Source organism: Dipodomys spectabilis, unplaced genomic scaffold, assembly GCF_019054845.1.
Source record: "Dipodomys spectabilis isolate Male_0828 unplaced genomic scaffold, ASM1905484v1 ptg000118l, whole genome shotgun sequence".
Taxonomy (NCBI): domain Eukaryota; kingdom Metazoa; phylum Chordata; class Mammalia; order Rodentia; family Heteromyidae; genus Dipodomys; species Dipodomys spectabilis.
The window spans coordinates 4,880,065-4,895,798 of NW_024870795.1; positions in this window are offsets into that span (position 1 = coordinate 4,880,065).

A 15,734-nucleotide genomic window follows, 5' to 3' on the forward strand; every position below is an offset into this window, starting at 1 on the left:
TAAATGCTGAGGCAGAGCCCTCTGATGTCAGCTGTTGGGGAGACTCTCCATGAATCCTGAGTGGATCTGAACAAACAGGAATTCTCTCCTGTCCTCCATAATCTGAAAAGACACCCAACAAGTTCATCTTTCAGTTTAAATTTGGCCAACATCTTTAGTCTCTGGGTGTCTCAAATTATGAGTCGTGAGTACCCGCGTCTGCTCTTCCATGCATAATGCATGCAGCGGGAGGCGCACGGTCCCTTTCATATTCGATGTGACCTTCAGCATCGCTGCTGGACATGGGGGCTTCTCTCAGGAAGGAGAGAACCTCCCCCTTAAATCTCCCTGAGGGCTTTTCCACACTCGTGGATGGACCTGGCAGAGTCCATGTCTGGCCATGCTGGCTCTGGCTCTTCTTCACAGCTGCTTTTGCCTGTGGTAATTAGGATGTGATCTTTACATCCAGCATTGGTGTTACTGGTCCTTGGAGCAGTGCTCTTGAGTCCCTACTTTTGAGATGGGGTAGTTAAGGGTCAAGAAGATGAACAAGTTGACCCAATCTGACATCCAGTAGGAGCATTTGAACCCCAGGCTGATTCCGGAGCGCATTCCCACCTCATCTTCCTTCTCTCCTTATAGAGTGAAGCATAGACCCAGGTGGCTGCCCCCTGTGGCCAGTCCCTGGACACACCCAGGGTAAAACCCCACAAGGCCATGTGTCTTCTCATCAGGCCCCATCCTGACCCCAGCAATATTGTCCAGCCTGCTAGCAGGGCCCAGTGTGAGTCCTGTGCCCCTCAGAGAAGAGACAGGGGACCCCAGGCCCACCAAGGAGGGAAGGGGTGAACACCTCTGGAACAGCTGCTGCAGTGGTCCTGCCAGGTGCTGTTAACCCAGTATACAGATGGTGACACAGGCCCACTGAGGTGCTAGGAGCAGCCAGCCTTACACAGCTGCTGAGGGACAGGCCTGTGGTTTACATTTGGGAGCATTTAGCTTACTTGCTTTGAGGCCAGCCCAGAATGAACTTAGCCAAGAGCCAGCACAGGGTTACAGGAGTCAGCCTGGTGTGTCTGCTCCTAGCCAGGCAGAAGTGGACTGGACCATCAGTCCATGTTGCCCGGCAGCTGTGCTGAGTGTACTCGCTGAGACCCCCACTCAACTCCAGTCGGTCAAGACAAGGTCAAGGACTCCCCTGACCCTTCACAGACCATAGATAGCGCCATGGCATCCTGTGGCCTGGCCAGGTTTGCCCACACAGTGGGACTGCAGCAGTTTGTGCTAGGGGATGGTGTCAGGGACAGCAGGGAGCCCCTGGCATACAGGAATGGTCCACCAGGCCACTAAGGAAGGTGGAACAGCAGGCAACATTGTTTAGCTTGGGAGCTCCTGAGGCCAGGATGCTAATGGAGTTCCCAGCATCGTCCCTGTACACCTGGCAGAGCGGCCACCAGTGAATCTGCTCCACAGCCTGGGTTCCTGAGACATGGCCCAGCCTCTGAGAGAAGGGGTGGCCTCAGGTGATCAAAGGCATGGAGCCACAGTGACAGTCCACCACGACCACGCTGTGTGCCCAGGGCAGGGGACTCAACCTGGTCTGCTTTGGCAGAATACTGTGTGATCTGCTCCTCTGCCTCCATCAAAGAGCTTTCTTTCCAAAATGTGATCAAAGCAAGATTCTAGGGTTGTGTTTTGTTTTGTCAGTTGTGGGGCTTGAACTCTGGGCCTGGGCACTGTCTCTCAGCTCTTCAGCTCAAGGCTAGCACTCTATCACTTGAGCCTCGGTGCCACGTCCAGTTTTCTGGTGGTTCCATCCCAGGCTGGCTTTGAACCACAATCCTCAGATCTCAGCCTTCTAAGTAGCTAGGATTACAGGTGTGAGCCTGGCTAGATTCTAGGGTTTTGTGAGTGTTTTTTTTTTTGTTTGTTTGTTTTTAATTTGTGGTATTGGGATTTTTAACTCAAGGCCTCACACTTGCTTGGCCAGTTGAGCCAGGCCACCAGCCCTATTTTTTCCCTGCTTATTTCTAGGATAGGGCCCCTCACTTCCAGACCAGGTGTAATCTACCTACTTTAGGCCTCTCATCATTTCTGGGCTCACAGGTACGTGCCACCATGTCCAGCCACATCTGTTGAGATGGAGTCTCACAGCGTTTTCTGCCCAGGCTGGCCTTGAACTTTGATCCTCCTGTTCTCCACCTCCTGTACAGCTAGGGTTACAAGCTGGAGCCATTAACGCCTGGCAAGATTCTAGAATGTGAATGTGAGGAGTGCCTTAATAGCCCTCCAGCCCCTCCCCCACTCTGTTCAGTTGGGAACTGAGGTCCCCAGAGGACACAGGACTGACATTGACCCACAGAGATTGAGAGGCAGAGCTGAGATTTGACCTTTATTTTCCCGAGGCCCTACAGAGAGGAGAGAGATGCTCTTTCCGCATTCTGTGGAAGAGCCGCAGGCTGGAGTGTGACAGGCCGACCTCACCGCGTGGGGAAGTGGGATGGTTTTGATAAGAGGCTGAAGGAGGACCCTGGTGAATTCTCAAGTACATAATGGGCCTGGCTCCTCCTGCGCCTCTTGTCCTCCCTCTCGAGGGCCCTGTCTGCAGAGGATGCCTGGAAGACGGAGCAGAACTGCAATTGCATGCATAGCTCTGGAGCCTGGTACAAGGCTGAATCTAAGTTTTCCACTTAGTCACCACACACACGACTCAGGGGCCCATGTCTCAGTCTCCTCCTCTGTAAAATAGGGTGATGACAGTCTTGTCCAAGAGGGATGTGTCAAATCATGGAGCTAATTCAGGAGTGAGGACTTGTGCTGTGCCAACAGCACTACACTGTGGCTCTTGCCTGCTTGGCGGGAGGCTGAGATGGCCCAGAGTCACCCATGGTGTGGTTCACCAAGCGGGCAAAGCTGGGGAGGAGATGATCACACCCTACTAGCTTCCACAGGTGCACAGTGGCCCAAGCCTACCCCCTAACTGTGCCCTTAGGAAAAAGTACCAACTGCATTGTCCAGTTGGAAGAACTTTCCAATCTGTCTGTTCCAAGCAGACTCACAGAGGAAACCTAAGCCAGGCACAATGCCTGTGATCCTAGCTGCTCAGGAGACTGAGGTCTGAGGATTGCAGTTTGTAGCCGGCCTGGGCAGTAAAGTCTGTGAGACTTTTATCTCCAATGAACTATCTAAAAAGCAGGAAGTGGCACTGTAGTGCAAGTGGTAGCGCGCTAGCCTTGAGCAAAGAAGCTCAGAGACAGTGCCCAGGCCCTGAGTTCAAGCCCCAGGACTGGCATGTGCGTGTACACACACACACACAGAGCTGGGGGAAGGCCAGGTATGAAGGAGGTACCTGCAAAGGGCTCAGGTCATGACCATGCTGAGCTGAGGTGACTCTTGCCCAACTGGCCGCCCCTCAGAATTGCAAACAGTAGGCAGAAGCCAGGCAGGGGAGCAGGAGAGTGGAGTGGGGGGGTCCAGCTCCTGAGATGGGGAGGTCATGTGGGTGGGTGTGAAGGGCAGAGTTCAGGCACCCTACCTTGCACGCGGACACTCCTGGAGTGGGGGGTCCCCACATCTGCCCTGTGTCAGGGTCATGCTGGGCGTTCCCATGCATCATCCTCTGGAAAGTGTTCAAGCCTGAGACCCCAAGAGATGGTGTGACCCCATAACATTGAGACTCGAGGCTGGGGTGCCTGAACACTGAGTGAAGAGGGTAGAGAGCCTGGATTTGACCCACCTGGTCCAAGTTCAAAAGCCACAGCCTGAAACTGAATGGCAAGCAGGACTTACAGGAGAGCTTGGTCCATAATAGCTGTTATTCCTGAGGCTCAGAGAGGTGGAGTGATTTTCTGTAGGTCACACAGCCAGGGGCACAGCCAGGCCTTGTTCATATCACCACTGTCACAGCGGTTCCCTCACCCAGCCTGGCATGTGTTGGATTCAGGGTGAAAGTCGGGTGACTGATGATGGGTCCAGGCCTTCCTTCTCTTCCCAGAAGCAGGGTGAAGGGCAGAGTCATAGCCAACCCCAGGCCTGGGACTTTGGGCTGTGGGGCCTAGTGTACAGGAGGTGCTATCGTGCCCTCTCTCAGGTGTCCTGAGCTGTGGACCAGAAGAGGGACCAGGCTGGTGCTTGTTGTCCTTGAGAGCAGGAGTCTTCTGACTAAAGCAGGAATGGTGGGGAGGCTCAGCGACGGAGGCCTGACAAGAGAGGCCCCCCTCAGCTGGACCGTGTATCTGGCTAGTGGGCCTCAGGACTGGTCACGCCCCTGTAGTGTGACAGTGGGACCCAGCTTCTGAGTCACCTGGGTCTTAGGGCCCTGCTGCTGCAGCCGCCGCCGCCACCACCGCCTGAGAAGACAAGGGGAGAGCACGTCTTGAATGCCGCGTTATCGCAGTAAGTTTGTCGATTCAGCTCATTACACTTAATTAGAATTATTTAATTAGAATCTTAATAAAAGAGCAAGGCAGGAAGGAGGTTGAGAGCGGAGGTAGGGTGATTCGTGCTGAGTGTGTGAAGTAACTCAGCTGGGGGAGCATGGGCGTGCGCCTGCCTGGAAGGTTGGGCCAGGGGTCTGCATGTGGCAGGACCACCAGGGCTAGGGGAGCAGAGAAGCCAAGGGGTTAACAAGGCTGGGGCAGGGGGGCACATGGATGCACTGGCCAGAGGGGGAGGCCCTGCCCTGGCTTTCAAGCTCAGGAATGCTTATGTGAAGATGTTTCCTTGGAGGTAAGCAGGAGGGGAGGGACTGCAGGCAGGTATGTCAAGTCTGAGGCATTGTCTCAAATGGGGACAGGATGCAATGAAGAGTCAGAGCAGGGACCTGGAGCCAGGCGGATGCTTTGTGTCCTGTGCTTGCTAGCACAGATGGGCTCAGCTATTACCTTGGCAAGGGAGGCCAGCCCGAGAGCCTCGCTTTCCCATTTGTAAATGGAGTCATTAGTGAAGCTGTGGTTTTGAGGCATGGTTGTAAGAGTCATCTCCAGCGTGATGAACTCCAGTTCATCGTTACTGATTACCTGAAGAACCCCAGTTCCAGAGGGGCTCCAGTGACTCGTCAGAGCACCCTTGGGTGCTGGGACTCAGTCTGGAGGGCAGGGTCTGACCCCATGCTTGGTGGAGCATCCCTGGGCTGTCTTGCCACAGCTGGCAGACCCTGCCATCTCTTTAGGGAGCCAGCCAGATTTAGGCTGAAGCTTTCTTACATGGGCTGGCTTCGAACCTGGATCCTCAGATCTCAGCCTCCTGAGCCACTAGGATTACAGGTGTGAGCCTCCAGCTCCTGGCTTCAGCCTGGAGCCTTTGGGAGACAAACAAGTACTGTTGACTGACAGCAGATCTGCAACAGGACGAGAGCATCCAGTGCACTCTGCTGCAGGGCTGCAAAGCAGGACTGGAGCTCAACCTGGCTCTGAGTCCCGATGACATTTATGTAATGACAGAGAAAGAAGAGGCTGGGAGCTCAGTGGACATTGGGATTTGACCCACAAAAGACTCAACTCTACTCTGCCTTCTCCACAGTCCCAGTCCTGCTGCACCAAAAATCAGGAAAACTTTTTTTGTGTGTGTGCTAGATAGAACTCACTCTCACTTGGTCTTCTACAACTTGAGCCACACAGCTTCGGTGGTTAATTGGAGATAAGAGTCTCAGCCCAGGCTGGCTTTGAATTGGGATCCTCAGATCTCAGCCTCCTGAGTAGCTAGGATGACAGGGGTGAGCCACCAGTGCCCCGCGAAGGCAGCTAAACTTACGGCATAGTTACATAGCATGACCCTAGGCACAGAACTGGGGCTAAGGATGTAAGAACTGAAGTTTCTTCCTTTCCCTTTGTGCTATCCAGTGTGGAAGAAGCAACATGGCCTTGGAAATGGCATGGAAATGTTCCCGCCGTCCCTCTGGGTTCATTGGCAGTGTGCACCAATAGACCTTCAAAGTGCTGCCTTCAGTGACGCTTTTTCCTGGATGGCCATAGGCCATTGTTTAATTAATTAAGTGCAATTTAATGAGCTGTTTCATCACTGCATACCAGAGGCTGAAAGATTCACTCTTGGACACATACATGCTGGATTTTCCCTTCGGTCGGCACTAGACCATTTCCCAGAACGAGTGTTGTCTGAACTGGACCCTGCAATTCATCCTGCACCAAGATCCAAACCAGACAAGTTTCTTGACTGAAAATAGTGAAAACCAACTCTCATTAAGCAGAATGGGTACTGAACTGGCAGGACACCAAGAGGCTCCTGGAATTGGTTAGAGAAGGGGGTGGGCTCAGGGCAGGCACCCCAACAGGAAATGGTTGTCATTGTTGTGGCTAAGGCCACCATCACCAGACTTCACATGTTTCCCCCAGTCTACCCAAGCACCATCTCCTCTGCTCCCGGGCCCCTGCGCATGCTCTACAGTCAGGTGACAGAATGAGACAAACGTCAGCTTCTGAGTTAGGACAGAGATCTGCCCTGTTCCTTGGGGTTCGGATGCTGAGGGGAGGAAGGAAAGGAGGAAGAAAGGAAGGGTAAGAGGGAAAGAGGAAGGGTGGGAGGAAGAAAGGAAGAAAGAGAGGGAAGAAGGGAGAGAAGGAAGGGAGGGAAGAGTAAGAGAGAAGGAGGAAGGGGGAGGGAAAGAGCAAAGGGGAGGGAGACCAGAAAACTAACACCATGGTGTGGAAACACCATGCCGACATCCCATTACATGACATTACACCATGCATTACATCCCAGTCTTGGCCATGAACTCCTGAGAGGTTTAATTGTATCCACCCATTGTGTAGATGGAACACAAGCTTTGAGGTTCATTGTCAGTCATCACCCCAGGCTTTGGGGATCGTGAGAACCGGATGGGGGCCTGTGCTCTCTGAGCACTTCCTGTTTCTCACAGGAGGGCAGGGCCTGGGCCGGGAGCATCATCCTAGAAGCAAACCCACGTTAGAATCACATGCTGTCTGTCAGGCCCCAGCCACTGGGCAGTCTGTCTGTCACCATGCTGATTGTGGCTCTCTATGTGAGTTGAGGCTCCTGCCGGCAAACTGGGAGCTGAGGAAGAGGTGAGGGCCGCTCACCCCACAACTGGAATGAGGCAAGGGTATCTGAGAGAGAACCAAAGCCCAGGGTATTGGTTGACACAGGGACTGCTGGTCTCCACTATCTGCTGGGTGTTCCTGGCTCTGGTGTGGCTTCTCTCCTTTGACTAAAAGCAGAACTACATTTCTGCCAGCAAATGTGAAGATCCTGGGTTCAAGGCCCTGTGTCCTCCAGGGACTGTGAGACTGCCAAGGGGGCCAAGCAGGGCTGTGTTCCAGGACTGCATCTGAAGGATGGACTAGGAGCTTAGGTGGAACTCGATGGTCCTGAGGGGACCAGAGGGACAGGATCTACTGAGGCCACGCCCCTGCCTTCCAGCCAGGAGGACCGGGAATGACATGATAAGGTGTGGCCCTAGGAATGCAGCCCTCAGAGCCAGGCAAGAGACAGCACCCCAGGGCCCAGGCTTTGCCTCAGTGCAGCCCCACGCCTTGGAGGCCCTCGCTGGCCAGATTCCTGGGCATTGCCTCATCCCAGAGGCTGACAGATGTGCAGTGGGGGAGGGGCTCTTGATGAGATCCAGCCTGGGCCTCTGAACTGGACTCTGGGTGCTAATCCTGGCCTCCACCCCCACCATGCAGTAGGGTACCTCCTGTCAGGTCTTGGTTTCCCTTCCTGGCCAGTGGGGGTGGAGTTCATTCTTTTCTTAGATACTCATTGAGGTTGGGCTTCCTGGTCCCCCCGTTCCCATATTTGGAGGTACATGGTTTTTGTGGGATACTTCTCCCCTTGATTTTAAAGTTTATTTAATTATGGTAGATTTTTTTTTCTTTACTAGTATTGGGACTTGAAATCAGGATCTTGTACTTTTGTTTGATTTTTTCACTCAAGGCTGGTGTTTTGCCACTTGAACCACAGTGGTTCATTGGAGTTAAGAGTTTAAGGAATATTTCTGCCCAGGGAGTCTTTGAACCTCAATCCTCAGATTTCAGCCTTCTGAGTAGCTAGAATTACAGGTGTGAGCCACTGGTACCCAACTAGAAGTTATGGTAGAATTCTATCCTCCTCCTCGTCCTCCTCCTCCTCCTTCTCCTCCTCCTCCTCCTCCTCCTTCTCTTCTTCTTCCTCCTCTTCCTCCTCCTCCTCCTCCTCCTCCTCCTCCTCCTCCTCCTCTTCCTCCTCCTCCTCCTCCTCCTCCTCCTCCTCCTCTTCTTCTTCTTCTTCTTCTTCTTCTTCTTCTTCTTTCCAAGGATTTGAACTCAGGGTCTGGACTCTGTCCCTGAGCTTTTGCTTTTTAGTTTCAAACAGTAAATTATCCATTGATTGCATCATTGTGCCAGGCAGGACTCCACTGTTTATGGCTTAGATGGAAATCACCAGTATGCAGTTTCTGTCCTCAGGGATGGAAGGAAAGAACCCAAGGACGACCATCATTCTAGAACAATGTCTATGAGGAATCAACATTTGCTATCTCTACTTTTTTGATTTTTGTGTGTGTCAGTACTATGGCTTGAACTCAGGGCTCACATTCACACTTACTTTTTTGCTCAAAATTTGTCCCTGAGCTTTTTTTTTCCCTCAAAGCTAATACCCTGCCACTTGAACCAAGCATTTGGGTTCATTGGAGATAAGAGTCTCATGGATATTTCTATCCAGGCTGACTTTGAACTGAGTAGCTAATATTACAGGTGTAAGCCACCAGCACCTGGCTTATGGTAGAATTTCTATTTTTTATTTAAAATTTTTTTTTCCGGGCCTGGGCTTTGAACTCAAGGCCTGAACATTGTCCCTGAGCTTCTTTGGCACAGGGCTAGTGCTCTATACCACCTGAACCACAGTGCCACTTCCAGCTTTTTCTGAGTAGTTTATTGGAGATAAGAGTCTCACGGACTTTCCTGCAGTCCTCAGATCTCAGCCTTCTGAGTAGCTAGGATTACAGGAGTGAACCACAGGCACTCAACTTATGGTAGAAAGTTTGATAGATCATTTTAACCATGTTTAAGTGTGTAGTTCGGAGGCATTATGTGCATTCACAATGCATAAATATCACCACCATCAGTCTCTAGAACTTTCCCATTTTCCCAAATGGATACCGCATTTCTAAATAGCAGATTCATTGAGGTACAATCCACTCCTAATGCAACTAATTCAGTGGATTTTAGTCCACAGTATTGCAATCAATTTCAGAACATTTCATTATCCCCTAAAGAAATCCTTTAGCTACTATTAAATAAAGCTTATCCACCATGTAAATGCTCCTCTAAGTGTCTGATCTCTCTCTCTTCTCTCTCTCTCTCTCTCTCTCTCTCTCTCGTGTATGTGTGTGTGTGTGTGTGTTTGTGTGTGTATTGGGATTTGAAGTCAGATTTTTTTTTTGCACTTTTGCTTGGCTTTTTTCACTCAAGGCTGGCACTCTGCCATTTGAGCCACATCTCCACTTCTGTCATTTTGGTGGTTAATTGAAGATAAGTATCTCTTGGCTTTGAATCTTGATCTTGACATCTCAATCTCTGGAGTAGGTAGGATTATAGACATGAGCCATAGGTGCCTGACTTCTCAACTTTGTTTACTTATTTTTCAGATACAGTTTTATATTTTTGCCTACAGCCGGCCTTAGTCTGTGATCCTCCTACCTATAGTCTCCCATGTAGCTGGAACCATGGGTGTGAACCACCATAGCTGGTTTATTGGTTGAGATGGGATCTTACAACTCTGCTGTGCTATTCCAGGAAAAGAAACCAACTTCCAAGGTCTTCTAAATTTGTCTTTCACCAAATGAAAATCACATGCTTCACGAGGCCCAGGGCTGCAAGGACCATGTGGTGTGTTCAATGATTGCACATGTGCAATTAAGTGAGTGGCTAGGTGGAGAGATCTGGGCGGGTGAGTGATTTGCAAAACTGAGGCCTCAGGCAAGGCAAGACTTGGGGAGGAAGCTGCTTCTAGAAGTTGTTCCTTAGGAAAGGCCAAACCCCACAGACGTCTATGAATAGAGCCAATTAATAAACACCAGCCAAGGTAAATGTTTACAGGAAGAGGCTCTGCAGAGGTCTCTGATCTCTGAGACTGGCTCAGGCCTGGCTGGCTGCAGAGAAGGAAAAAGCTGCCTTCCTCCTCTGGTGGTTCCCTGCTGGGGTTTTCCCTAGATGCCAGAGGCCCAGTCCCAGAGTCTCTGCTGCCTGAGGCTCCCATGCTTCAGTCCTTAGCCCCTTAGAATTTCCTTAAACACCCCTGTGCTCCCCCTGTTCCATCCTGCTTCCCCTCACTCTTTACTGGCTTCTATGTAGCCTAGGCTGGCTTATTTATTTTGTCGGTCGTGGGGCTTGAACTCTGGTCTTGGACACTGTCCCTCCGCTCTTCAGCTCAAGGCTAGTGCTCTACCACTTGAGCCACAGGTGCCACTTCTGGTTTTCTGATGGTTTATTGGAGATAAGAGTCTCACGGACTTTCCTGCCCGGGCTGGCTTTGAACTGCGATCCTCAGATCTTAGCCTCTTGAATAGCTAGGATTACAGGCGTGAGCCACTGGTGCCCGGCCTAGGCTGGCTTTGAATGCATGATCCTCCTGCCTCAGCCTCCCAAATTCTCAGATTACAGGTGTGCATTACTATGTTCAGCTTCTGTTTTAATTTCTTGAAATGACATATTTGCTTAAATTGTATATAATGTAAGTCATATATATATTTTTTAATTTCATTTATTTACTCTACCTTTTCATTCCAGAGGGGAAGTCAGACTAATTTTTTTTGTTTTCTTTTTGTCTTGTTTGTTTATAGGTCTTTAAGAGGGTAAGGGGAGCATAGAAATAGAGGGATAAAGGGCGAACAAATGCAGCAGTGGTGCTCACTAAATGAGTTCACTATGTTGAAAATGAGTTTTACTGTGTTGAAAATGAACTATACATCTTGTTGGTGGGGAAAGGAGGGAACAATTAGGAGAGGGCGAGGGAAGGAGAGACATTGTCCAGGAAGAAATATGCTGAGTACCCGTGCTCATGCCTGTAATCCTAGCTACTCAGGAGACTCAGATCTGAGGATCGAAGTTCAAAGCCACCTCAGGTAGAAACGTCCATGAGACTCTGTTCTTTCCAGTTAATCACCAGAAAAACAGAAGTGGTGACTGAAAGTGGTGGACAGCTAGCCTTGAGAGAAAAAGCTCAGGGAGAGCACCGAGGCCCTGAGTTCAAGCCCCATGATTGACAAAAAAAAAAAAAGAAAGAGAGAAAGAAAGAAAGAAAGAGAAATGTACTCATCACTTGACTTATGCAACTGTAACCCTCTGTGCATCACCTTTATAATAACCATTTTTAAAATAAATTTATCTTTGAACATAAAACATTTTTTTTTGTGATACTACAGTTCAAACTCAAGGGCCTAGTGCTTACTAGGCAGATGCTTTACCATATAAGCCTGTCCCTACCCCTAATTTTTAAAAAGTAAATGCATGATCTCTCTAGCACCTACAGCAGCGCCTGGCCCTCTGAGGGACATTTAGTAGAACTTCCAGCTGAGTGAGAGTCCTCCCCAGGAGCTGGAGATTTCCAGAATGGGTGATTGAGGTGCTGAGAACAGGCAGCTGCCCTTGGCTCAATGAGGCAAAGCTTCTCCCCCTGCTAGGTTGGGGGAGGTTGAGGCAAGGTCTCCTGGGGGGGCCACTAGAGCTTCTCCAGGTGAGCAGCTGAGGCGGGAAGTGAGTGTATAAGTAGCAGTAAGGGTGAGAGGGGAGTGGACCAGCAGGTAAGGGAAAGGGTAATGAACAGAGTGGAGTCAGGTAGAGAGAGCCCAGGTGGTAGCAGGCTGCATGAATGGGCGGGGCCATAATAGAGAGGGGGGAGGGACTAACACTTGATTGGTTGGTTGGTTTTGTTTTGTTTTTATCTCCCCACCCCATTTCCTATTCCTGCTCCTTTTTCAAAGATCTGATTTGTATGTGAGAGCAACTGTGCCACCGGTTGCTTATATCGTTACTGATAGATGATTTCTGCAGTTACAGAAATAATCTTGGAAAGGATCACAGACCCAGCTTGAAGCCACACTGAAATCACGTGGCAAGAAAGACAGTCCCCTTTCGATCTTCTTTTTTATCTCTCTGAAGATGCCATATGGCAAAGCAGGAAGTTCCATCTGGGGCTGGCATGTCTGACACTCACACGCACTTGTTCATCTCCACCAGGCCAGGCTTCAATCAGAATGTTAATCCTGTGTGATTCTTGGGGTTCCTGGTGTCCCCTCGCTGGGCCACAGAAGGACAACAGGCAGAGGTGACAATTACACCCACATCTTTGCTTTATGATATTCCCCCTCCTAACCACTGTGTCTTTGTCCTACAAAAGTCTGTCTTTGTTGTCGTGAGACTGTGTGTAGCTTGCTCAGTGGGGCTGTGAATTGGTGGCTAAAATTAAGAATCTCACTTGGGAGACAAAGATGCTTCCTCTTCTAATAACTGCTGTCTATTCCCTGATGGACAATGGCAGGGTGGGGCTCCATGGACTGACTCCTCCTCCTCTAATTCATGTGAAACAGCCTACTGCTGTCCACTGGGCGCTGAGACCTTGCCTCTGACCCAGCAGCTGACCTCATCCTGAGACCTTTCACCTGCAGGCGGGGAGGCATGCCAGCATTTTCTGATGTCTCATCTTTGTTTATTTGCAGGCCAACTCCATATCCTGCTGCTGGCCTTTGTATAACATAACATGGCATTAGAATCAGCTCCGGAGAGCGGGGCACCTGTGGTCACGCCTGGAATCCTAGCTACTCAGGAGGCTGAGATCTGAGGATCAGGGCTCAAAGCCAGCCCCAGACAGAAAAGTTTGCAAGACTCTTATCTCCAATAAGCTACTCAGAAAAAGCCGGAAGTGGCACTATGACTTAAATGGGAGAGTGCAAGCCCTGAGCACAAAGAGGCTTAGGGACAGCACCCAGGCCCCGAGTTCAAGCCCCAGGACTGGAAAAAAATAAGAGAAAAAGAAACAGCTCTGGAGTTACACGGTGTGGGTTCTGCATTGTGTACTATGCTTTGGGGCAAGTTGTTTAACCTCTTTGGGGCTTACCTTTCGCATCTGTAGAATGGAGATGTAAAATAACCAGGAGGCCAGAGGAGATATTTATTCTGGAATCTATAGGAAGAGGAGGAGAGAGAGGGAAGAGAATTGTAGGCAACAGGAACAATATATGTAAAGGTCCTGCAGCAGCTAGAGGAAGCAAATCCATTACTAGGGACTGAAAGAAGGTCCAGGACTGAAAGAAGGTCCAGGACTGTGGAGATATTATGGCTTGGCTGCTCTGTGTCTTTGTTTTGAGAAAAAATAGAGGCAAGGATGCAGATGTGATTTAGGTCCTACTGTAATTTAGTTTTCCAAGAATCCCTCAAAGGTTTATGTGTTAGTAGCTGGGTTCCCAGCAGGGCCACTACTGGGAAGTGGTGGAGCCTTTAAGGGGCGGGGCCTTGTGGGAGGTCTTTATTCCATTGGAGGCATTGGGCCCAGTCCCTTTCTCTTTTGCCCTTTTTCTTCCCAGCAGTTGGATGAATGGTTTTGCTCTGCCCGGTACACTCACCATGATGTGTTACCACAGGTCCGTCAGCAATGAGACCAACTGATCATGAACTGAGATATCTAAAAAGGTGAGCCAAAGCAAACCTTTTCTCTTTATAACTTGATGAGCTCAGGTATTTGTTATAGTGATGGAAAGCTGATTCACACAGGTGCTACCCATGAGATGTATCGTGGACTTAAACCAATAAGACTGGGTCACATGTTTCTGGTTTTCAGAGACCTGGAAGAGGGGGTGTTTGTTTCTCTGCAGCCACTGTGACAGAGGGTTGTTGTGTCTCAGGCTGTGTGTTGTGAGTGTAGAGATGAGCTGGGGCCCATCTTGCTGAATAGTCAGGGCAGAGTATTATCCTGGGGATGTGAGCAGTGGCTATGGCCCCTGGTTCCTCAGCTCCTTGACCATGGCCAACCTTGTGGCTCTATTGCCGGGCCAGTTCTGCTAGGTTATTCTAGAGATCCCTTCCGGAAATTCAGCTCACAGCCAGCCTTCCAGCCCTCCCTGTAAGCCCTTTGTCCTGTATTAACTTCTTTTCTGCTTCAGCAGGCTGTGGTGGTGGCTGAGCTCTGAGTGGAGAGTGATTGTGGGAAATGGGCTGGCCTTGTTACCTTCGAACCAAAGGAAAGGATTCTTAATTCCAAGCCTGTAAGGAAAGAGCTAGAAGTTTCTGTTTTCCCTTTTCTTTTCCTCCCTCCCTTCTGTCCTTTTTTTTTTTTTTCACTTTTTGTTCTTCTTCCTTTGACTACGGTGTCACTATGTGACCCACACTGGCCTCAAACTCTTGATCCTCTGACCTCTTGCCTTCCCAGCGCTGGGGTTCCAGGTGTTCACTACCCACCCCTGACCAAGTGTCTGCCGACTAACTACTGGAATGTGCAATCTTGAAGACACTCTCTCTGAATCTAGTTGCTGTATGGTGAGGAGCCCAGGCCACACAGAGAGGCAACATGTGTGCGCTCAGGTCCACAGCCCCAGCAGAACCCCAGGTGACAGCCAATCAATCATCCACCAGCAGGCACAGGAGGATGCCACCTTGGATGCCCAGCCCTGCCCAGCCTCCAGGGTTCTGGCTTGCTGCTTCAGAAGAACTTCATGGCCGAGCCAAATCAATCTCAAGAATGGCCAGAGATTTTGGGTGCCAATGGCTCATGCCTGTAATCCTACTACTCAGGAGGCTGAGATCTGAGGATCGTGTTTCAAAGTCAGCCCTGGCGGAAAAGTCTTTGTGAGACTCATCTCCAATTAACCACTCAAAGACCAGAAGTGGCGCTGTGGCTCAAGTGGTAGAGCGCTTTCCTTAAGCAGAAAGAGGCTCAGGGACAGTGCCCAGGCCCTAGGGGAGTTCAAACCCCTCGACTGACAAAAAAAAAAAAAAAAAAATTGACACAGAAACAGAAGGATAAAAAGTGAACAAATATAGCAGTGGTACTCACTAGACACTACGTTGAAAATGAACTATGCAACTTGTGGGTGGGAATGTGAGGGAAAACTTGGGATAGAGTGAGGGAAGGGGTGACATTGTCAAAAAAGAAATGCACTCATTACCTGACTTATGTAACTTTAGCCTCTCTGTACATCACCTTTATAATTACAGTATTTTATTTTTTTGTCGGTTGTAGGGCTTGAACTCTGGCCTGGGCACTGTCTCTCAGCTCTTCAGCTCAAGGCAAGTGCTCCACCACTTGAGCCACAGCACCACTTCCAGTTTTCTGATGGTTTATTGGAGATAAGAGCCTCACAGACTTTCCTGCCCAGGCTGGCTTTGAACCGAGATCTTCAGAACTTAGCCTCCTGAGTAGCTAGGATTACAGGGGTGAGCCACCAGTGCCTGGCTAAAATAATTTTTTTTTAAGTCTAAAGCAAAGCTAAGGCTCAAGTGGTAAAGTGTTGCCCTTGAGTAAAAACAACAACAACAAAACCCCCAAAACTCAGGGACAGTGCTCAGGCCCTGAGTCTCTCAGATTTTCTTGTCCAAGCTGGCTTCAAATTATGATTCTCAGATTCCTCAGATCTCAGCCTCCTTAGTGGCAAGGATTACAGGCATGAGCTACCAGGGCTCAGCTTTGTCTAGTAGTTTTATTAGTTAACTGAACCCAAGGGGCAGAGGATACTCCATGGGATGACCAGCCTTGTCTCATGGGAGTCTTGGCTCTACTTAACTCCAAGTGGAGAAACATCTCATCCCTGATTC